Raw genomic sequence first — 24,699 nt, 5'->3', positions numbered from 1 at the left:
GCAGCAGAATATGGTTCAAGTGCTTTGGCCCCGCATCCACATGGTATAACCGAATGAAGATCCTGGCTTTGAGCTGTCTCAGCCCTGGCTGTTGCAGCAATTTGGAAAATGAACCAGCAGATGGACGGTATCTCTACCTCTCTCCCTATCTTCCTCTCTCTCCTTCTCCCTCCCTCCCTCTCTCTGTAAGTCTTTCAAATATTTTTTTAAAAAAGAACCTCTGATCACTTAATTTGTGGATACATCAAGAATAAAAAAAAAAAAAAAGCCTTGCCCTAGAACTTGACATCTGACAACTTTAGTAAAGAAAGATGGATGGCATCTCACTGATGTTTGCAACAACCTAACTCTGGATGTATTAGTGTTTTAACTTCTTGGATTCTTAAATTTGTGCAGACTACAAATCATGGCTTGTATAAGTGTTTATTTTAGTCAAGCTTATAACAGAGCAGTGCCCTACTCCCAAGTTTTTTAAATTTGCTAGCATTTCTGATATATGCATAAGTCCCAGCAAGTAATTCTAACTTCAACTGTCATTTGTTCACTAATTAGCTCCATAGGCTGCTTAACAAGGTTGTAGTCTATCTTAAGATTGTGAGTTTGGAATTTGGCTGGTCTTGAAACAAGCACATCTGCCTTCAGTTTCCAGTTGAAAACTTGTAGGTGTATGCCTTGTCCTGAATGCCATTACCAATTAATTCAGTTTAATCAGATGATTGTTATTGTCGTAAAACCTGAATTCAACATGTGTACTAAATTGACCTAATTATCATCAGATGTAATCAGTTTTTATGGTCTGTTTAAGTCATAAATACAAGTACCTTTGTTGATGTGTTCTACTCTTCTCTAATAAATAAGCGAGTGAGCCTTGGCCCTCCTGGTGAAGACCAGGGAGGTAAGGGTGAGGATAATCTATACTGCTGCAAAACTCTGCAGTGGTTCTTGGAGGCAGCTGCCAGATAAAAGGAAGTGGTTGTTGTGGTAATTAAAAAACTAAGACTTGCCAGCGCCGCGGCTCACTAGGCTAATCCTCCGCCTTGTGGCGCCAGCACACTGGGTTCTAGTCCCGGTCGGGGCGCCAGATTCTGTCCTGGTTGCTCCTCTTCCAGACCAGCTCTCTGCTGTGGCCAGGGAGTGCACTGGAGGATGGCCCAAGTGCTTGGGCCCTGCACCCCATGGGAGACCAGGATAAGTACCTGGCTCCTGCCATTGGATCAGTGCGGTGCGCCCGCCACAGCACGCTGGCCTCGGTGGCCATTGGAGGGTGAACCAATGGCAAAGGAAGACCTTTCTCTCTGTCTCTCTCTCTCACTGTCCACTATGCCTGTCAAAAAAAAAAAAAAAAAAAAAAAAACTAAGACTTTACATTGAATCAGCCTGTAGCCGAAATGTAGTGGTAGATTCCTCTTTTACATGTTACGTTTTTAGTTGCCCTTAATATTATCAACAATATTCTGTCTTTTCTTTACTGTTAACAAAATTTCATCATTCAGAAATACCAGGGGAAGGAGATACAAAGGTAGCATGGTTTATTTGAGAACCTTTACCTCTACCCTGTTCCTGATATAAATCTGGTGCACTAAAGTTAGAAAGTTGGATCTTTTCCATACTGAGGGAAAAAAAGATTCTAGTAAAATCTAGATTTAGATTAGGAAAAGACTAAACATAATGTCACGTGTTAGCATACCAACCAGATGCATAGAAAGAACATATTCACCTTTGGAGCAAGAAGAAAAATAAAAGAACAAAGCAAATGATCCATCCAGATAAAAGGAAGAAAGCAGACATGAAACAAGAAAAAACAAAAATGAAGACATAAAATTACTAGTAGTACTAGGTACAAATATATCAGTAATTACAAAAATATTAATAGGCTAATTATACTACTGAGAAGACTCTAATTGAAAAATTTTGAACTTTTTCTTATGTAATAATTAAAGTATTTCAAGAAGTTTCAGCAATAGTTAAATAACTGTGGTACAGGTAGTTGAGTGTATGTATTTTTTAAAAAGATGTATTTTCTTATTTGAAAGTTAGATTACATAGCTAGAAAGAGAGAGACAGAGATTTTTCATCCACTGGTTCGCTCCTCAAATGGCTGTTATGACTGGGGCTATGCCTGGCTGAACCTAGGAGCCAGGAGCTTCATCCAGGTCTTCCTTGTAAGTACATGGGCCCAAGCACTTAGGCTGTCTTCCACTGCTTTCCAAGACATTAGCAGAGAGCTAGATTGGAAGTGGTGCAAGGCTGGCATGGTGGCTCAATAGGCTAATCCTCTGCCTTGCAGCACCGGCACATCGGGTTCTAGTCCGGGTCGGGGCGCCGGATTCTTTCCCGGTTGCCCCTCTTCTAGGCCAGCTCTCTGCTGTGGCCCGGGAGTGCAGTGGAGGATGGCCCAAGTACTTGGGCCCTGCACCCGCATGGGAGACCAGGATAAGTACCTGGCTCCTGCATTTGAATCAGCGTGGTGCGCCATTGGAGGGTGAACCAACGGCAAAGGAAGACCTCTCTCTCTCTCTCTCTCTCTCACTGTCCACTCTGCCTGTCAAAAAAAAAAAAAAAAGAGGAAGTGGTGCAGCCAGGACTTGAACTGGCACCCATATGGAATACTAGTTTTGCATATAGTGGCTTAGCCCACTGTGCCACAGTGCCAACCTCAACTGTATTTAATTTGAAAATGTAAAATATGAAACCTTTTTAGCACTGATATAATGTTAAAAACTTTCAGATAATGGAGCATTTCAGATTTACATTTTCAGATTAGGGATGATCATCCAGTAAATTCCATGCAAACATGACAAAATCTGAGAAACTCAAGACATCTGAAGCACTCCCAGCCCAAGAATTTTGAATAAGGGATAACATTTATTCAGATTTCCCAGTTGATAACAGTTAACCACACTCATTTTCTCTGTTTCTAATTTTTTCTGAAAAGTTTCATCGTGTTTAAGATGATTCTGGAACATCTTGGATTCCAGAGAGTAAAGCTCTCAAAAAATCATGGGAAGAGAAATTACAGATAGTGCTCTTATGAAACCACAGTATAATTATCAAAATCAGGAAATCAACATTGACACAATATTATTATCTAATATATAGGTCTTATTCAAATGTTGCCATTTGTCTTGAAGAGTTAAAGCTTAAGCTTACAGGTTTAAACCTTCCTGGTACATCTGTAAAAAATAAGACAGAGTAGCACCTTGGCAGTAGGGACTCCATTTTGGAGCACTTGAGACTGCATTCTGGGAAAGCACCCCCCACTGTGAGACTCTGGTCTGAAACTATGATCTCAAATAGTCGGACAATAGCAGTGCACTACATCACCCTTGGCAGAACACAAAAAACCCCTAGCATGATTGCTCAAGCTTAAAAGTAGAAAGGTTGCACTTGGGTTACCTGGGCTAATAATAAAGATGTGATTTGTCTGTGTCTTACATTAATGTCAAGTCCTAATTGCTAATTGTAATATTGTAACTGGTATTGTCAAGATTATGATAAATATTAATTTCACTTAGGTTTTAGGTTATGTTGACCCCAGTAACCATATACTCTCTTTTGATTTTATGTACTCTCTTTTGATTTTAGCAACTGTGTATAGCAACCGTGCATAGCAACCATGTATTCCCCCCTTCCCGGTTTTGCGGTTTTTGCCTTTATAAACCCTAACCTTTGGTTATTCGGGGCTGCTCTGTTCATGTATGGTCAGACAGCCCCAGCATGCTGGATAATCAATAAATCTTTAACCCTTTGCTGGTTGCATGAGAGAAAAGTCTCTTGGAGTCGTTCCTCGGGCGGTGGGCTTTTTCAGACTGTAACAGTCTCAATAAAGTGACCCTTTGTGAGATTATCCAAGAGTTTGTTTATGTCATTCCATAAGACATAAGATAAGAGACACATAATGGGGGCCACTGCTGAGGTGTAGATTAAGCCTCTGCCTACAGTGGTGGCATCCCATAAGTCGCCAATTCGAGTCCCAGCTGTTCCACTCCCGATCCTGCTCCCTGCTAATGCACCTGGGAAAGCAATGGAAGATGGCCCAAGTGATTGGGCCCCTGCACCTGGGTGGGAGACAGGGAAGAAGCTCCTGATTCCTGGCTTTGGTCTGGCACAGCCCCAGCCATTGAGGCCATTTGGGCAGTGAAGCAGCAGATGGAAGACTTCTCTCTCTGTCTCTCCCTCTCTCTGTGTGTAATACTGCCTCTCAAATAAATACACACATCTTTATTTAAAAAAGCAGAGAGAGACATAATGGTATTATTAGGAAAAAAAATTATGTCCCTGTATGATATTGTAACTTGCCCAAATTACAGAGTTATTTAAGTGCAGACTGAAGATCAGAACTCAGGTTTCCTAACAGATTTCTTGTCTGGTGTTCTCTCATTCTGACACTATGTCCAAACAAGCAATTAACACAGGTTATGACTGGTACTAACTACTTTTCTCACTATCTATTTGTAAATAATATTTCACCTATTGGAACACACGGCCACATCATTAAAAACTGCTTTTAAAATAAAAAGCTGAATGTAAAAAGCTTACATTTTATAATACTCTAAAGCCCCCAACAGCTGAAAATTCTCATAAAAATGAAGATTCTAAGAACAATGTTGAAATGGGAAATATTGTGACTGTCATATAACTAGACTATTTTAAAAAAATTAGAATATATCCATCTGAATACTCTCCTAAGAGAAAAAATAATTTATTCCATGGATGCCACAATCACTTGCAAACCTTTTGCTCTTTCTTGAAATTGCTTTCTATGCCAGTTTATGAGTCACAGAAGAAAAATTAAAGAGAAAATTTATAGTCATATCTCATATACAACTGATGGGAAAATTTTAATCGGTATTCACCTAGTACTTATGGTTTTAAAAGCTACAGACATGGGAACTGATTCAATGAAAATGATTAAAGTGCATAATTAATTCTGAGTGAATTAGCAAACACCTAGACTGGTCAATGATAAATTGTTTTACAAGGAGTTGGCATAGAACCTATCTGAGTAATATGCTTAAGTGAAACTTTATGATATGATGGTTAAGTGGAAAGGGCAACCATGCTATAAAAATCCTACAAACTGACCTTATAAGATATAAAATATCCTGAAAGTGATCCATAAAGCAAGTAGGCTAGGAATTAGGCTACTATTTTCCTGAACTTTCACAGATAGCATCACACCAGAAATTAGAGAACAATGAATGGGGTGCTGTACTTAGCTGTACAATGTGATCTTAATGTTATCATTGTGATGCTATTTGCATATGGTTCCATGGAATGTTGCTCTGTAAAATTGTTACTACTCTGAGTCTTCATTCATTGCAACGCAAGTGCCTTGGAACTAAATAGAGGCTATCATTGTACAACATTGTGACAACTAAATTTCAATAAATTACAACTTTAAGATGGTTTATTTTGTTACATGAATGTCACCTGCCATTTTTAAAATTTTTATTTTAATTATTTGAAAGAGAGATAAAGACACAGACAAAGAAAGAGATGGGGAGAAAGAAATAGAGAGATTATCATTGGTTTGTTCACTCCCCCAAATGCTTACAACAATCAGGACTAGGCCAGGCCAAAGCCAGGAGCCAGGAACTCCACCCAGTTCTTCCATGTAGGTGGTGGAGTCCCAAGTTCTTGAGCTGTCACCTGCTCCATCCCAGGGTGCATATTACCAAGAAGCTGGAATTTGAAGCCAAGCCAGAACTCAAACCTAGGTATTCCAATATGGGATATAAGCATCCCATAGCAGCATCTGAAATGCCTCCCTAAATGCTTACTTTTCCCCTGTTTCAGGTACTTTCCTTGGCCTTTGTATACACTGTCTAACCCTTCCAACAAGCCTAAGAGATAGACATTTTTTATCTCTATTTTCCAGAGGAAGAATCTAAGGATCCATGGGTTTAAGTGTTTTTGTAGTTTAGTAGAGAAACTGAGATTTAAACCTAAGTATATCTGCTTCTGACTCTTGGGATTGAATATTTATAGAAGTCCACAAATGAAGTGTACAGTCATCTGGATGCAAATACTTGAAACCATATAACCAGAGTAAGAAAAGAAGAAGATGTCCTTACTCAGTGTCATTGGGGCCATCTGCAGAGTCAGCCAACATATGAAAGACTCTCTCTCGCTCTCACTCTCACTCTGTTTTTCAAATAAATAAATCTTAAAAAAAATAAAGTCTTCCCTCAATCACTCAACCCAGTCCCAAAGGCACTCATGAACTAAGTTGGTTCTTATACCCTTTTACTGAGGTGGCCCATGGAACTGCATGGTGAGCATTCTTCCTTCCTGCAACAAGCAATAAGCCCTTCTTGTTCAACCACAAGTGTATTATTAGTGACCTTTCACTACAGGGCGTTAACATAGCCAATTATACAGTATCAATTCCACGGTGTGAAAAAAAATAAAAAAACTCCACTTTTTTGAAATAAAATTTTCGTATTATTTAAAAGATAGAAGAAAGAGAAAGATAGACAGAAGTATTTTATCCACTAGCTCGCTTTCCACATGTAACCACCAAAGTTGGATCAGGTTGAAACTAGGGTCAGAAACTCAATCTCAGGCCTACCTCACGGATAGTGTGGACCCTAGTACTTGGCCATCACTTGCTACTTATCACGGCATGCATTAGCAGGAAGCTCTACTTGAAAGCAAAGATGGGATTCAAACCCAGGCACTCCAATATAGGATGCAGGCATCCCAAGTGGTGTCTGAACCACTGTGCCAATGCCTTTCCCACCATTTTGGTTGTTCAGTATAAATTCTTTTCCCCTCTTCCCTCAACACACCTTTTTTTTTTAACTTTTATTTAATGAATATAAATTTCCAAAGCAGGATTTATGGATTACAATGGCTTCCCCCACATACCGTCCCTCCCACCCACTACCCTCCCCTTTCCCACTCCCTCTCCCCTTCCATTCACATCAAGATTCATTTTCGATTATCTTAATATACAGAAGATCAGCTTAGTATACATTAAGTAAGGATTTCAACAGTTTGCTCCCACACAGTCAACACACCTTTTAAAACTACTTTCTTCATTTAATATAGACATTACTACAATATATCAAGTAATTTAATCTACAGAAGATACTCAATATCATCTTTGAACTCTAGATTCCTGGTTCTTTATTTACAGATCAGATTGATGTATCGTTTAGTGATTAAGAAAAGTGTATGATGAATACCTCTACATCTTAATAATTAAATTTAAAGTCATAAATACTGCTGTCTCAATGTCAACAGTAGCTGCTGATTAATAGTTCTTTCCATTGTGTATGTGATGATAGAAACCTTTTTGTGAATGCTTTATGCAAATACCATTGCTGGTAAAATTGTCAGGATATCCACTACCTGAGACTTAGAAGAAGTTGTCCAATCAATATAGAATTTTAATACATAGGGGAAAGATAAAAATGAATGATAATATGAAAGAAATCATAAGGTACACACGAAAAGCAAAAGCTAGAAGGCTAGTAAGATTCCTATGAATTCTAGAGCTAGTGGTGCTTTGGGTCTTACAGAATGAGGAGACCATTTCACCTGAACTAGGACAGAACAACACAGGACCGGAGAAAGATAGATGAAACTATTTGAGAGTCTACCATCTGCCAGGCTGCATTCTAGATGCTTCATATAACTTCAGCATTACAACACCTTGAAATAGCTTAGGATTCTCATTTGACAGATTAAAAAACAGCTTCAGAAAATGTAAGGTCATATAGAGTTGATTAAGAGACAGCGATCAAATCTTGGCATGACTCTTCTTCCTTCTTCAGGTTCATTTCCTAATATAATGTCACCACTGGAAATTGCAGGACTTAGCCTGCAAGAAACTCATCATCTAGGACAGGCTGTGAGGCTGAGCATCTTAATCAGCACCTGTGATGCCCACATCCCATATTGGAGCACCAAATAGTTCAAGTCCCAACTGCTCCACTTCTCATCTAGCTCCCTACTAATGCACATGGGAAAGCAACAGAAGATGGTCCAAGTACTTGGGTCCCTGTCACCCCCATGGGACACCTGGATGGAGTTCCAGACCCTTGACTTTGGCCTGGCCCAGCCCTAGCCATTGCAGCCATCTGAAGAGTGAACCAGCAGGTAGAAGACCTCTCTCTGTCACTCTGCCTGTCAAATAATTAATCTATTTTTTAAAAGAAACTAATCAGTTAATGGGGTAGCATGAATAAGTACAACAAAACTGGCAAAGGGCTAACTAAAAAAGACTGAATTCAAAAGTGATTTCTTAGTAGAACCATGATATTCATAGAAAGAGAATAAGACTTCTCTGAACCAGGTTGAAAAGTACTTAGGCTTGAAAGAGCTACATTCTGAAACTGAACTGAAATATAGAACTAGGGAAATTTCTAAATCAAGTGTCCCCTGTAGCAGATTGTTATTTGCGGACTTAACAGATTTTCTGCCTGTCATTTTTTTGGCGGGGGCGGGGGGGGGGGCTGGTTCAAAACTAATTACAGATGTTCCTTGACTTATGATAGGGTTACATTCTCATTAACTCATCATCAGTTGAAAATTCATTAGTACACCCTACATGCTGAACTCCATAACTTAGAAACCCTCTGCTGAGGGTTACAAATTGCTATTATATAAGAACTTCACCATACCACCAGGAAATAGTTCTGCCATCTCATGAGTCTGACAAGATTTTTTTCCAAATATTTTTACATAGACATAAATAAGTGAGTATTTTAAAGTTGTCTGAAATGTTTTAAGATTTATTTATTTATTGGAAAGTCAGAGTTACAGAGAGAGAGCAAGCGAGAGAGAGAGAGAGAGAGAGAGAGAATCTTCTATATGCTGGTTCACTTCCCAAGTGGCTAAAACCTGGCCAAAATCAGGGGCCACTAGCTTCATCCAGGTCTCCCATGTGAGTGGCTGCGGCCCAAGCACTTGGACCATCTTTTGCTACTTATCCCCAGACCATTAGCAGAGAGCTAGATCAGAAGTGGAAAAGCCAGCACACGAACTGGTACTGTATGGAAAGCCAGCATCACAGGTAGCAGCCTTACCTGCTATGTCACAACACTGGCTGCAAGTTGTTTTGAATTTATGTTTATTCACTTTTCATGTTTTTTTTAATCAGCTATAAACTCTGCTACATTGTTTCTTTCTAACAGCTTAATTAGAATATAATTCACATTCTATTTATTTTATACGTTTAAAGTGTACAATTTGATGTTTTTTTTTGATATATTTGCCGGATTGTGAAACCATTTCCACAATAAGCATTCAGAATGTATTTATCTCCCCATAGGAAACCCTATATCTATTAGCAGTCATTTCCCACTGCCCCCAAGCCCTGAACCTTGTCCTAGGCAAACATCAAAGTGCTCTCTCTCAGACTTGTCTATTCTTAACATTTCATACAAAGAGAATATTAGAATATGTGGTTGATTTTGACGGCCTTCTTACATGTACAAATATTTTCAAAGTTCACCATGTTGTAGCAGTATATATCAGTACTTTATTCTTTTTTATTGACAAACAATACTCCATGTTTCCCCTGCCATTTATTTGCTAACAGAGCCCTGGTTTTGATCATGTATAAAGTAGGCTTAGGCCCCAAAGATCACATTTCAGAGGGTAAATCTCAATCCAACCTGGGATTTTTCAAAAATTGGACAATAACTCACTAGTAAGCTATACAATCAATTTAGTAGGTTACAATCAGAACTTTTCTTAAAGATTTTCCTTCCTTCCTTCCTTCCTTCCTTCCTTCCTTCCTTCCTTCCCTCCCTCCTTCCATTTCTTTGTTTGTGTGGGGAGCAACTGAGACTAGACTAAGTTACTGGAATTAAGACTTATTCTATGCATCTGCTCTCCCACAATATGGCGCTGGGGAGGAGTAAACGTCTACACAGCTGCCTCTCACCAATTTGACTGATAAGCTACAGGAGCTGATCCTGCTCCTGCTTGGAGGAGAGCAGCGTGCTCGGCATGTGGGCAGCAGAGTTGGGATTGGTGGAAGAGGACTATAAAGGAGGAGAGAGACAACATGCACCAGGGACATCTGAAGGAACACCTGAGCAGCCCCCGAGAAAGCCGGCCGGCGGTGTGCCACTCCTCCGCGGAAGCGGGGAAAGTGGCAGGGGTGCCGCCCCTCCACGGAGGTGGAGGGGCTGGCAGCTAACCTGGGACGGCGTTGTTCCTCCACGAATGAGGGAACAGCAGCTAACCCGGGAAGGGCCGAGCAGCAGAAAGAACAGCTCAGGGTCCTGTGTCGTTCCTCCGCGAATGGGGGAGCGACACTTTGAATGTCAGAGAGACAGGGGGAGACAGAGAGACATCTTCTATCTGCTCCATCTGCTGGTTCACTCCCCAAATGGCTAGGTCAGGCTAAAGCCAGGTGCCTAGAAATCCACCCTAGTCTCCCACATGGGTAGCAGGGACCCAATTACTCGGAACATCCTCTGCTACTACCCAGATGTATTAGCAAGGAGCTGGATCAGAAGTAGAGCAGCTGGGATTCAGGACTCTGATATGGGATGATACGCAATGCCATTGGCACAAGCAGAGACTTAACCCACTGTGCCACAATGCCATCACTCAGCGCTTTCTTTTATTGTGGTAAAACATATATAACATAACATAACATTTGCCATCTTATACATTTTTGCATACATTAGTTAGTATTAATTTTGGACACACTGTTGTACAACAGATCTCTAGAACTTTTTCTTCTTGCAAAATGGAAACTTAATACCTATTAAACAACATATCACCATTTCCCCTCTCTCCAGCTACCAACAACAACCATTCTACATTCTGTTGCCAAGTTTGACTTCTTTAGATATCTCCTAGTGGATACAGACATGTTTGTCTTTTTGTAACTGGTTTATTTCATTTAGCATGATGTCCTCTAAATTCATCTATCATTATAGTATATGACAAGATTTCTTTTTTTAAAGTTGAAAAATATTCTATGGATATCTGTATCTTCAATTCATTCACTCAGAATGACTTTTTTGCTTCTACATCTTGGCTATTAATAATTCTGTAGTGAACGTGGGTGTGAAAATTTCTCTTTGAGGTCATGTTTTCAATTCTTTTGTATATATACCAAGAAATACAGTTGCTAGATCATATGGCAATTCTATTTTTATTTTTTTTAAGAACTGTTATTCAAATTTTCCTAGTGGCTAGATCATTTTACATTTCTACAAGGGTCATAATTTCTCCATATCCTTGCTAACATTTATTTTTATTTTTTAAATATTTATTTATTTATTTATTTGAGAGAGAGAGAGAGAGAGACTGGGAGAGACTGGGAGAGACAGAAACAGAGAGGTCTTAGAGAGCTCCCATCCATTGGTTCACTTCCCAAATGCCTACAATGGCCAGTTGCTGGGGTAGGGCTAAAGCCAGGAGCCGGAACTTTTCCATGTAGATGACTGGAACTCAATTATTTGAACCATGATTGCTGGCTCCCAGGGTCTGCATTAGCAAGAAGATGGAGTCAGGAGCAGGATAGGAAAGTAGAACTTAGGTACTCTGATGTGGAATACAGCCATCTTAACAACTAGACTAAATGTCCATTCCAACTTTTTTTTAATAGTGACCATTTTAATAGATGTAAGGTGATATCTCATTGTGATTTTAACTAAATTTTATTTAGTTAGTTAGTTTACTTGAAAGATGAGGTGAGAAGGGCAGGGAGAGATCTTCTAGCTACTGGTTCACTCCCTAAATGCCTGTAACTGACAGGTCTAGGAAAGACCCAAACTGGGAAACAGGAACTCAATCTGTGTCTCCCCTGTGGGTGGCAGAGACCTAAGTCCTTGAGTTACTACCACTGCCTACTGTAGTGCGCATTATCAGGAAACTAGAATCAGAGTCTCAACCAAGACTTGCTTGACATCAGGCATTCTGATATGGGGTGTGGGCATTCCAAGTGGTATCCAAACCACTGTGCCAAATGCCTAGCCCATTTTGATTAGCCCTAATCAATTTTGTATTACGAGAAAGACAAAGATATTTGGAAAACGAATGTGTATTTAGAGATTGATATACAGTAACTTTATGAATATCTAGTAGAAGAGAAGATGGGAATTTTTTCTAATTCTATTTTATCTCCCCTTTGTCCCCAATTGTATCCAACCAAGCAGCAGATGGCTAAAGCACAGGTACTCACTACTGAGTTCTCCCTCAACTGCTTTAAAGTGCCCCTCATTTGGAAAGACTTGACCTACAAAGCATCTGAAATAGCATTGTCTATAGAATAGTTTTCCTTGGTTGATGTGCAACAAACCATTTTTATTTTTTAAAATCTTAGGCAGCTCAAACATATAAAGGCAAGCCACTTGAACATTGTAGAAGGGAGTTTAAACCTTCTTCAGAGTTTGCGCAGAGCATCCTGCATCAGATCATTAGTCGCACAGAGAAATTCAAGTATTGATCTACCATATCCCTAGAAACCTTCTGAAAATGTCAGACATTTAAAGAAAGTATACTAGCAAAAATACAATGCTTCAAGAAAATGATTTTCTTGAAGATAACGTAAATTTCTGGTAGCATTCAATTCATTGCAGTTGCCATTTGCTCAGAATCTCCACATGGAAATGGAGGTGACTTCTGCCCTTCCCTTAGATCAACTACTTGCTGCTTTTTTGAGAGTCATTTTTTATTGTGTATTCTCAATGTATTTTTCTTTTACTGTAAAATGGGTGAAATGGCACCTCTATCTATACACTACAAAAACTTTTAACAACAAAGAACATATGCCGTGTGTCTCTGAAAACAACTAAGAAATATCAGGGAGACCTTGTAACATGCACTTCTGTGTGCATACTCTCTAGAATCTGGCATATTTGGCTTTGAATTCCAGCTTTGTTTCTTAGCTGAATGACCTTGGGCAAATTATTGAAGTTTCCTGGACCTTATTTTCCTCATGTATAAAATATAAATAATTGTATTACCTATCTCATAAGACTTCTTAACGTCAAAGTTGATTTGCATTCTGATTTTAGCTCTACTGTTAGACCAGTACCAAAGTCAAGAACTGGTAGTTGGCAGACCACAGTTTGAATAACACCGAACTAAATAAGCCTAAGAATTTCAGACTTTTAAGCTACTGATCTTTGTACACCATCCATTCTCTTCTTCTCCTTTAACTTAATGATCACTGCCTTCAGGACATCTGAAACAATAAGCTCCGTGGAGAAGAAAAACACTATTAATTTGATCAGGAAATTGTCCAGCAGAGCATCAATCTCAACTCCTGCTAAGGCTGCAGCTTTCTTGAGATGGCTTCTGCTGGAGGACAGAGCCTCTTGCTTTCTCAGTTCTTCAAGGCTCTAAATTACAGGAATTTCAGTAATCTTAAGTTTCAGGCCAAAAGCTGAAAGCATTTTTCCTAGTACATTTACATTTACTTCCGAATCTACAGTCTGACTTCATCACACTCTCATAGAGCTTTCCTAAAACTCATAAGAGGAGCCAGCATACGCCAGCCTTTGAAATTTCCTACAGTTTTTCTTTTTTTTTTTAAAAAAAAGATTTATTTATTTACTTGAAAGGCAGGGTTACAGACAGAGAGAAGGAGAGACAGGGAGAGAGGTCTTCAATCCACTGATTCACTCCCCAAATGGCTGCAATGGCCAGAGCTACAATGGCCGATCTGAAGCCAGGAGCTTCTTCTGGGTCTCCCACGCAGGTGTAGGGGCCCAAGCACTTGGGCGATCTTCTGTTGCTTTCCCAGGTCATCAGCAGGGAGCTGGATTGGAAGTGGAGCAGCAGTGGGATTCAAACTGGAACCCATATGTTATGGTGGTGCCTCAGGCAGATACTTAACCTACTAAGTCACAGTGACAGCCCCCCTATCATTTTTCTTAATGCTAATAACCTTGATTGACACTTGGTTTACACTCTAGGGAATGTCAGATAAAAGTCTCAACACAATCACAACCCTTCCAGATTAAAATGAGTGTGTCTCCAATACTCATTTTCCCATCTTTCCAACTCAGATAATACTTCACTTTTTAAAAAAGATCTTTTATTTATTTCTTTGGGAGGTATAGTTACAGGCAGAGACAGAGAGACTGAGAGAAAGGTCTTCCATCCACTGGTTCACTCCCCAAATGGCCACCATGCTAGGGCTAGGCTGATCCGAAGCCAGGAGCCAGGAGCTTCTTCCCAATGTGGGTGCAGGAACCCAAGCACTTGGGCCATCTTCCACTGCTTTCCCAGGCCGTAAGCAGAGAGCTGGATCAGAAGAAAACCAGCTGGGACACAAACCGGCACCCATATGGGATGCTGGCACTGCAAGCAGAGGCTTAGCCTACTATGCCACAGCTCCAGCCCCCAATACTTCATTTTTTTTTTTAGAAGATAACCATATTTGCCTCCCTCCCTTACTCAAACCACTCTCTTTTTTTATCTTTTATTTAATGAATATAAATTTCCAAAGTACGACTCATGGGTTACAATGGCTTCCCCCCCCATACCGCCCCTCCCACCCACAACCCTCCCCTTTCCCACTCCCTCTCCCCTTCCATTCACATCAAGATTCGTTTTCGATTATCTTAATATACAGAAGATCAGCTTAGCCAATACTTCATTTTAAAATTTTGTTCTTTGCAGTACCATTTTTTGATACCAATTACTGTAAAGGTAAGAATTCTTAGACAACAACAGAGTCCATTCTACCTAGTTTGAAAATTCAACCGTGCTTAGTTTAATGTTATTAGATAACCTTCAGAATTGCTGGAAGACATGTTCCTAGACATGGAACAAAATAGATTAAATGCCTAGGAACAACTCAATAGAACTGCCTTATGAAGGATGTCACTATTGGCACAGGCCCTAGAACCATGCTTCTGCTATAATTGAAAAACAACTGCCTCCTTTGATGTAACAGTTTGTACTATTTTGCTATAACAATATGCCTGAGGGTGAGTACTTTATAAACAAAAATGTTTATTTAAAGCACAGTTCTGCAGACTCAACACCATGACACTAGCTTCTATTTGGCTCTGGTGAGGGCCTAACAGTGGATAGCATTACAATGATGGGAATATGTATAGAAAACAGCACATAGTGAGACAGGGAGCCAGAGAGCAGGGAGGGGTCAGTTTTATTCTCTTGATAACATCTCACTCTGGTGAGAACTTCTTTCAAGAGATAATCACAAATGCCTTGGAAGGGCAATGACCCCAATGACCTAATTATCCACCACCTTAACACTGCCACACTGAGAACAAAGTTTCCAATATAAAATCTCTTGAGGCACAAACCGCATGAAAACTATGGCCATGGACAATTCCAGAAGAATGAAATGCCTTTTCCAGTAGATTTCTCAGTAGGTCCAGTCTCCTTGGATTCTCTTTTCCAGGTCTCACACCTACAGAAACTTAGCTCCAAGAATGAGAAACAGATTTCAGCAGGAAGTGTATTGGGGAAGAGTTGAGTGATCCGATCTATATCATCTACCATACACTAGTCTTTGCCTTCTGACCTGTCAAGAAGAAGGGGTGTATCTATTCCTTTTCTTTTTTTTTTGACAGGCAGAGTGGACAGTGAGAGAGAGAGAGACAGAGAGAGAGGTCTTCCTTTGCCGTTGGTTCACCCTCCAATGGCCGCCGCGGCCAGCGCGATGCGACCGGCGCACCGCGCTGATCCGATGGCAGGAGCCAGGAGCCAGGTGCTTTTCCTGGTCTCCCATGGGGTGCAGGGCCCAAGCACCTGGGCCATCCTCCACTGCACTCTCGGGCCACAGCAGAGAGCTGGCCTGGAAGAGGGGCAACCGGGACAGAATCCGGCGCCCCGACCGGGACTAGAACCCGGTGTGCCGGCGCCGCTAGGCGGAGGATTAGCCTAGTGAGCCGCGGCGCCGGCCTCTATTCCTTTTCAAAGTGAGTCTCTTACATTTTTGGCCACACACCTTCTTTAATCTTTCAGGATGGGACTCCATTAATTGTTGCTTAATTTAGTATCAGTCTCTCCTCCACTATCTTCTTTCCCTTAATCCAAAATCTATCCTCACTTACACCTTCCTATAAAGGTTCTTGCTTTCTCTTTCTTCTTTAATTTGACAATATCAAATTTACAGATTACCTGTATTAACTATTCAACCCATAGCAATCTAGGCAGGTCAGGGCAGACAATTTTTCCTTTAAAATCTGAATGAAAAAAACATTTTATTTTGCCTGACTTCATCATAATGTAGACAAAACAGGAATTTATGTGATTTATTAGGGCTTGATAGCACGAACATACTAAGATGCACTATAAATTTTAGGTTTAAAGTATACAAAGTGTAATTGGGGCAATACCTACGGAATTGTTTCCACCAGCCTTGATTTATGTTTTCTGGTCTTTAAAAACAACTTTTCGGGGAACGTATTTGGATACAAAAGCTATACTGCCGGGACTGAGCAATGGGTTAAGCTGCCAATTGTGCCCCCTGCCTCGAATATGGGCGCCAGTTTGGGACTCAGCTGCTGCACTTCCCATCCAGCTCCCTGATAATATGACTGGGGAAGCAACAGAAGATGAGCCAAGTGCTTGTGTCCCTGTATCCACATGGCAGACCCAGATGAAGCTACTGGCTTTGTCCCAGCCCAGCCCCAAATAAATAAAATTGATCTTTTTTAAAAAAATTACATTGCATATTAAAGGATATGGATAAATTTAGAAGCATGTGGGTTTTTTTAAAAAAAAGATTCATTGATTTAGTTATTTGAAAGGCAGAGAGAGAGAGAGATACCTTCTATTCTCTGGTTCACTCCCCAAGTATCCACAGCAGCCAGGGCTGTGCCAGGACAAAGCCAGGAGCTAGGAACTCCATCCTGGTTACCCATGTGGTAGGAAGTGATCTTATAACTAAGGCCATTATCTACTGCTTTCCCAGGTACATTAGCACGGAGCTGGATTGGAATCAGAGCAGCCAGGACTCAGTATGGTATGCTGGTGTTGCAAGTGGTGACTTAAACCACTGTTCCACAGTGCTGGCCCAAGCATCTGGTTTTATCAACTGTTATCTATCCTCATACAACCATTAAATATACAAGAAAACATAAATTTTAGACAACTTACCACCATCCTTGCAAACTACCATATTTCAGATGACAAAGACTGTACTTCATTAAACCTTATTCATAAGGCCGGCATTGTGGTATAGTGGGCTAAGTTTCCGCCTCTGGTGCCGGAATCCCATATGGGTGCCTGTTCAAGTCCCAGCTGTTCCTTTTCCAATCCAGCTCTCTGCTATGGTCTGGGAAAGCAATGGAAGATGGCCCAAGTGTTTGGGTTCCTGCATCGATGTGGGTGACCCAGAGGAGGTTCCTGGCTCCTGGCTTCAGATCACCTCAGCTCTAGTTGTTGCGGCTATCTGGGGAGTGAACCAATGGATGGAAGATCTTTCTCTTTGTCTCTCCCTCTTTCTATCTATAATTCTACCTCTCAAATAAATAAGTAAATAACCTAAAAAAAACCTTATTCAAGCTACCGGACCATCTATGTCATCTATGCACTTCCTTGTAAAATCCAGCTTTAGCAAAGAATCTTGCTAAGTCATATTGGCAAGAGCTCCTTACCCTCAATATCTGATCACTCTCAATAGCTGGTCAGGCTATCAATCTGTCTGATAACCCTGGCCCGTTTTTAACAAGAATCTTGTCAAGTCATCTTAATCAGTATCTTCCTTACCCATAATGTTTGCTTTAGTAATTTTGCCTACCCTGTCCCTTGCCTATACATTACCACTTGCCCATGCTATATTCAGGGTTGAGACCAATATCTTTACCCCAGTACAAAATCTCACCAAGTGGCCCCTATGTTGCTATGATCTTGAATGAAGCTTTTTTTTTTTTTACTATTCTCTAACATGTGTCTTTGAATAATTTTTCTTTAATACACAATGTTGATAAATATTCTCTGCCTAAGAAACTAGAAAGCCCCCTTTTTTTCAGTTACTGAATATTGCAAGGGCCATGTGATCAGCAGCTGCTTCTGCAATATAATCTCTACTAACACAGTATAATGATTGATAGGATGATAAATCATGAATTCTGTAGCCTAGGTAATTGGCCTGAAGTAGAATATGATTAAAATGTATACTTTTAGATTGACCTTGTTAGAAAGGAAAAAAAAATCAAAAGTAAGATTCCACATTTAGTCCTACTAAACTAATAGTCATTAATTAAGTAAAACATTTTCGGCCAGCGCTGCGGCTCAATAAGCTAATCCTCCGCCTGTGGCGCTGGCACACCGGGTTCTAGTCCCGGTCGGGGCGCCAGATTCTGTCCCGGTTGCTCCTCTTCCTGTCCAGCTCTCTGCAATGGCCTGGGAGTACAATGAAGGATGGCCCAAGTCCTTGGGCCCTGCACCCGTATGGGAAACCAGGAGAAGCACCTGGCTCCTGGTTTCGGATCAGCGCAGTGCGCAGGCCGCAGTGGCCATTAGGGGGTGAACCAATGGAAAAAGGAAGACCTTTCTCTCTGCCTCTCTCTCTCACTGTCCACTCTGCCTGTCAAAAAAAAAAAAAAATTAAGTAAAACATTTTCTTGAATTATGCGTTTGTCATTATAATTCTTTTCTTACTAGAAGGGGAACATTTTGGTTCTTGAATTTTTGGTTTAGGGATACTGCTATGGTTTGCATATTAGCTTAGATGTTAAATGTTACCAAAGGCTCATAGGCTTAGTTTCCAGTCTTATGGTAAAGATACTAAATGGGTGGAAACCTCATCTAATGACTGTATTTGGATGTGAAGACTTTGGGAGGTTATTGTATTGGATCACTATAATATGGGGGAACTAAACAGGAAGATTAGGTAGGAATAGTTGAGATGGAATATTTTTTTCACAATTACTGCCTAGCCCTGCATTATAACTCTACCGCCTTCCCTGTCAATCTAGTATGCTCACTTTCCCATGATGCACCAGTATCTCATCTGGGACCAGGAGGAAGGAGATGCCATGATGGCCATGTGGAAGTTAAGCTCCGTATGGAGGTACCATGAAACTTCCAGAAATCCTCAAGCACAGTAAACTCCACCCCATTTATATATTCAATTACGGCACTACTCTGTACCTCATAAAAGGGAATAATAATGTGAAAGCCATCCTTCTTTTGCTCTTGGCTTCTGGGCCATGCATGTGGATCCTTCTCTGGTCTTCTCCTACTCTCTCTCCTTGTAGACATCTCTCTAGAAACAAAAAGCTGCAACCAGTGTGCCACACAAACCTGGGAAAGCCACTGATATCAGCATGCAGGCTTGAAGAACAGCCACGTGGGCAGAGACCAGCAGAGCCATGGTGGCATGGAGGCCTCCACCAGTACATCAAAGGATGTCTCAGACAACTTGGAAGTCCAGGCAGACACCTGGAGCAAGGGCAAGCTACTGCAGATAAACTCCAATAGGGCAATACCAAAAGGAAATATGTGGTTAAAGCTGGGGCAGAGTCTCCACAAGTTCAATGTCCAGGGGATCTGCAGAGATGAGATTCCAGCCTGTGAGAATTAATAAATAATAGACTGTGAGCAGCAAAGTCATAGAAGTAGGGCTACCCAAACCCTTGGGAACTCATCACCTGTCACAGTATGGCCAGAATGCCACACATGGAGCTTTAGGGTTTCATGCTTCCTCTGAGGGATTTCAGTCTTGCCTTATTCTGAATAATCATTTCTACTTGGTAGTTACCCATTTTTGGAACAGAAATATATACCTTTCCTATCCTACCATCATATCTCAGAAGTATGCAACTTTTGCTTTGTTTTGTTTTGCTTTGCTTTTACAGGAGTTTACAGCCAAGGAAGTTTACTTGAGTCTCAGATGAGACTTTGGACTTTATTTTGAATAAAGTTGGAAAATTAAGATTCTGGGACTCTATTTTTTTTGACAGGCAGAGTGGACAGTGAGAGAGAGAGACAGAGAGAAAAGTCTTCCTTTTTCCATTGGTTCACCCCCCAATGACCGCTGCGGCCGACGCACTGCACTGATGCGAAGCCAGGAGCCAGGTGCTTTTCCTGGTCTCCCATGTCTTTGGGCCATCCTCCACTGCCTTCCCGGGCCACAGCAGAGAGCTGGCCTGGAAGAGGAGCGACCGGGACAGAATCCGGCGCCCCGACCGGGACTAGAACCCGGTGTGCCAGCGCCACAGGCGGAGGATTAGCCTATTGAGTTGCAGAGCCGGCCCAAGACTCTGGGACTCTTCAGAGTGAGTGCATTCTGCATGGTAAGGTGCACATGAAACTTTGGGAACCAGGAGCAGAATGCTATTGTTTGGATATTAGTTTGGTTGTTGAATATTCCTCAAAGACATATTTGTTAAAGGCTTGATCCCCAAAGTTTATGTCAATGATACTCCGAAGGTGAGAACTTAATTCAATTATGATGTTTGGAGGTAGGGCCTTTGGAAGGTGACTGGATGGAATTGGGCTGTTAGAGTGGAATACCATGATTAAGTCCTGATGGCTTTGTAGGCAAGCACATAGAAATAGAGATGAGCCATGTGGTGCTCAGTGCCACCTCAGGACTCTACTAGCAGGAAAGCCCTCGCTAGAGACCAAACCAATGCAGCCCTCCCAGACTTGGACTATAAACCTCCAAAACTGTGAACCAAAATGAACACTTTTCTTTCATACACAGTCTGTGTCAGGTATTTCATTGTAGTGAGAAAAAGCTGACTAACATGCAAGTGTGCCAAAATCTTTATTAAATAAAAATGACATGAAATAAACTATATGTATGCCTTTAAAAGTCTTAAAGTATACAATTTTTTAAATCTTAAAAACAATTGTCTTTAAAGATTTTATTTTCATTTATTTGAAAGACAGATACACAGAGAGAGGGAGAGACAGAGAGAGACAAAGATCCACTGGTTTACTCCCTAGATGGCTGCAATAGCCAGGGCCAGGCCAGGCCGAATCCAGGAGCCTGGAACTTCATCTTAGTGTCTCGTGTGGGTGCAGAAGCTCAAGCACTCAAGCCATTTTTCACTGCTTTCCCAGGTGCATTATGCTCCAAAAAGGGATATTGGTGTTGCAGGTGGAGGCTTAACTTGCTGAGCCACAATGGCAGCCCCTAAAATTCTGTTTTTAAATCAAGATACATAAAACAGATTACAGTGCTAGTTGCACTGTGAATATACTAAAAGCCATTGAACTGTGACTTGAATTTAAATGTGATTATATGATATATAATTCTCTCAATAAAGTTATGGGGGAAGACATAGATAAAGCTCCATTCATTAATAAGGGAATTCAAACATAGAGCAATGAACAGGAAGCTGAAGCTGCAGACCTACAAGGTTTTGGGAGCAAAAACATGGTATGGAGGGGCCAGCACTGTGGCGTAGTAGGTTAATCCTCTGCCTGCGGCACCTGCATCTCACATGGGCTCTGGTTCTCGCCCCGGCTGCTCCTCTTCTGATCCAGCTCTCTGCTTTGACCTGGGAAAGCAGTGGAGGATAGCTCAAGTGCTTGGGTCCCTGCACCCGCATAGGAGACCCAGAAGAAGCTCCTGGCTCCTGGCTTTGGATAGGTGCAGCTCCAGCTGGGGAGTGAACCAGCGACAGAAGACCTTTTTGTCTCCCCCTCTCACTGTCTGTAACTCTACCTCTCAAATAAATAAAATCAAAAAACAAAAAAACATGGTATGGAGTCAGAAAGCAACTCAAATAAGACAGTTTTCAAGCATTCACTTATAAGAGGGGTTGGAACCTCATTCACGGGGTGAAATGAGGGGTGAAAATGACGGTATTGAGTTAAGCTTCCTTCTCCGATTAATTTAATACTGCCCGGGGTTACAGTCAGTAAACATGGCAAAAAAGAGTGGTTACAACTGTGCAGGAGAGAATACAGCCAAATTGTGCACTGATGCGGAATTGAGAGTCTCATAGCAAAAGATCTATGAGCTGCCATGTAGAAGAGCTGGTTTTAAATGGGGAACCGTAGGGACCTGATGGCAGCAACCCCAAAATTACATATGTGGAGTGGGAAGAGTGGACAAGGTTAAAAAGGCATGCTGACTCGAGAAAAGCTTTCAGAGCAAGATTGCAAACATGTGACAACAGTTTACTTTTTATATTTATTTATTTATTAAAAATATTTTACAAATTTTTAAATTTTTTTGAAAGGCATAGAGGCAGAGAGAGTCAGAGATACAAAGAAAGACAGAGACATATACACAGAGATCTCTCATCTGCTAGTTTACTCCCCAAATGCCCACAACAGCCAGGGCTAGGCCAAGAAAAAGCCAGGAGCCTGGAACTTAATTTAGGTCTCCTACATGGTAGTCTTCCATGATATAAAGTAGCAGAAAGCTAGAATCTCAAGTGGAGCTATGGCATGAACACAGGCACTCCAATATGGGATGTGGGCATCTGAAACAGCACCTTAACCTCTGTGCCAAATGCCTGCCCCATGGCGAAAAAAAACAAACTCTGAAAATGGTTAACAAGCTCAATAAATGGGAGAATTTAAGTGCGAAATAAATGTGAGTAAGAGAGCACTTACAAAAGATTTTTAAAGACCCACAAAGAGATACAGTTTGGAATAATATTCATGCAAAAGAGAAGCATATTTTGAAATAAAATTGGGCAGAAATGAATAAATAATATGAATCAAGATAAGTTAAAGTATAAAGTGAATACAATAAATGAGAATAGGTAATAAAGGAAGACACAGATGAGAAAAATTTACCGAACGTGCAACATCAGAGCTTTATGTACAAAACATAGATTAAGGAGCTCTACCATAAATCTATTAGGGGTGCATTAGCTTCCTGTGGCTGCCATAACAAATTATCTCAAGCTTGATGGCTTAAAACAGCAGAAATTTCTTCTCTTATATATCTAGAGCTAAGAAGTTCAAAACCGGCTGGCGCTGTGGCTCAATAGGCTAATCCTCCGCGTTGCGGCGCCGGCACACCAGGTTCTAGTCCCGGTCAGGGCGCCGGATTCTTTCCCGGTTGCCCCTCTTCCAGGCCAGCTCTCTGCTGTGGCCTGGGAGTGCAGTGGAGGATGGCCCAAATGCTTGGGCCCTGTATCCCATGGGAGACCAGGATAAGCACCTGGCTCCTGCCTTTGCATCAGTGCGGTGTGCCAGCTGCAGCGCGCCAGCCGCGGCGGCCATTGGAGGGTGAACCAATGGCAAAAGGAAGACCTTTCTCTCTGTCTCTCTCTCTCACTGTCCACTCTGCCTGTCAAAAAAAAAAAAAAAAGTTCAAAACCAAGGTACCAGCTGTGCTGTCGCCTCTCAAAAAAATAAAAGAACCTTGTTTTGCCTTTTCCAGTTGGCAGCTTCTAGCTTCCCTGGTTTATGGCTGCATAATTCTAATCTCTGCCTCTGTCTTCACCTGGCGTTTTCCCTTTCTTCCCATATCTCTCCTCTGTGTCTTTTATAAGAATGATTGTCACTGGATTTAGAGTTCACCCAGATAATTCAGGATGGTCTTCAAAGATTCTCTCTCCAAATAAGTCTCATTCACAGGTTCTGAGGATTAGGACATCAACATATCTCTTTGGAGGCTGACATCCAACCCTCTACAAGGAGAAATAAAATGAATAGCAGATAGGCAATATTTTAGAAGATAATGGCTAGACATCTTCCAGAATAGAATGAAGACAAAAATCCTTATATCAAAAGTGCACACCAAGCGGAAAAAGATAAATAAAAAAAGACTCTACATCTAGACACACCATAGCGAAAATGAAGGATATTTAAGAAATTAATCTTTTTTTAAGTTTTATCTATTTGGAAGGCACAGTGTGTGTGTGTGTGTGTGAGAGAGAGAGAGAGAGAGAGAATCTTTCATCTGATGGTTCACTCTAAAATGGCCACAACAGCCAGGGCTGATCAAGCCAGGACTGGGACAGGCCAGACGGGAACTCCATCTGGGTCTCCTACATGGGTTGCAGAGGCCCCAAGCACTTGGACCATCCTTTGCTGCCTTCCCAGGAGAATTAGCAGAGAATTGGAAGCAGAGCAACTAGGGTTCCAATCTGCATTACAATATTGGAGTGCAAGTGGAACTTAACCCACTATGCCACAATGCTGGCACCTAAGAGATTAATGTCATCCCCCAGAAGACAAATATACGTTTTCCCTGATTTGTAGAAACGAATATACATAATATACAGAGTAAAAAATTGTAATATACCTGGGCAAAATTGACATTTTGAAATTTATTATTGTTTATAGCCCTGTCTATATTCCTGAGGAACAGCAGCTTTTCGACCTACTTATTGAATTCTTTATTTAATGGAGGGTTAATCTCATAATAATAAAGTAAACAGAAAGTATGTCATTGCAGAAATTAAAAGAAAAGAAAGAAAGTAAGGAGGAGAGAGGGTGGGAGTGAGGAAGGGAAGGAGGGTGGGTAGGAAGTATCATTATGTTCTTAAAACTGTATACATTAAATGCATGAAATTTGTTCCCGAATTAGAAAATTATTGAAAACCAACCAGAAAGAAAGCCTAAAGTACTTAAGAAAACTGGAATGGCAGCAATTATTTTCATCAGCTATGCTATCAGCAGACAATCCGATGGTACCTTCTAAATTATGAGGGAAAAGAACTGCCAACATATATTCTATATTCAGTTTAACTATTATTCAAAGTGAAGTTAAATATTTTAGGGCAGATAAATATAAAAAATAGATTATTCACAAATATTTTCCAAAGCTATTATAACAGGTACTTTAGCAAGAAGAAAAATAAATCCAGAATG

Source organism: Oryctolagus cuniculus, chromosome X (genome assembly GCF_964237555.1).
Source record: "Oryctolagus cuniculus chromosome X, mOryCun1.1, whole genome shotgun sequence".
Classification (NCBI taxonomy): domain Eukaryota; kingdom Metazoa; phylum Chordata; class Mammalia; order Lagomorpha; family Leporidae; genus Oryctolagus; species Oryctolagus cuniculus.
The sequence above is the reverse complement of the archived record's forward strand: the minus strand, read 5'-3'. Positions refer to the sequence as shown.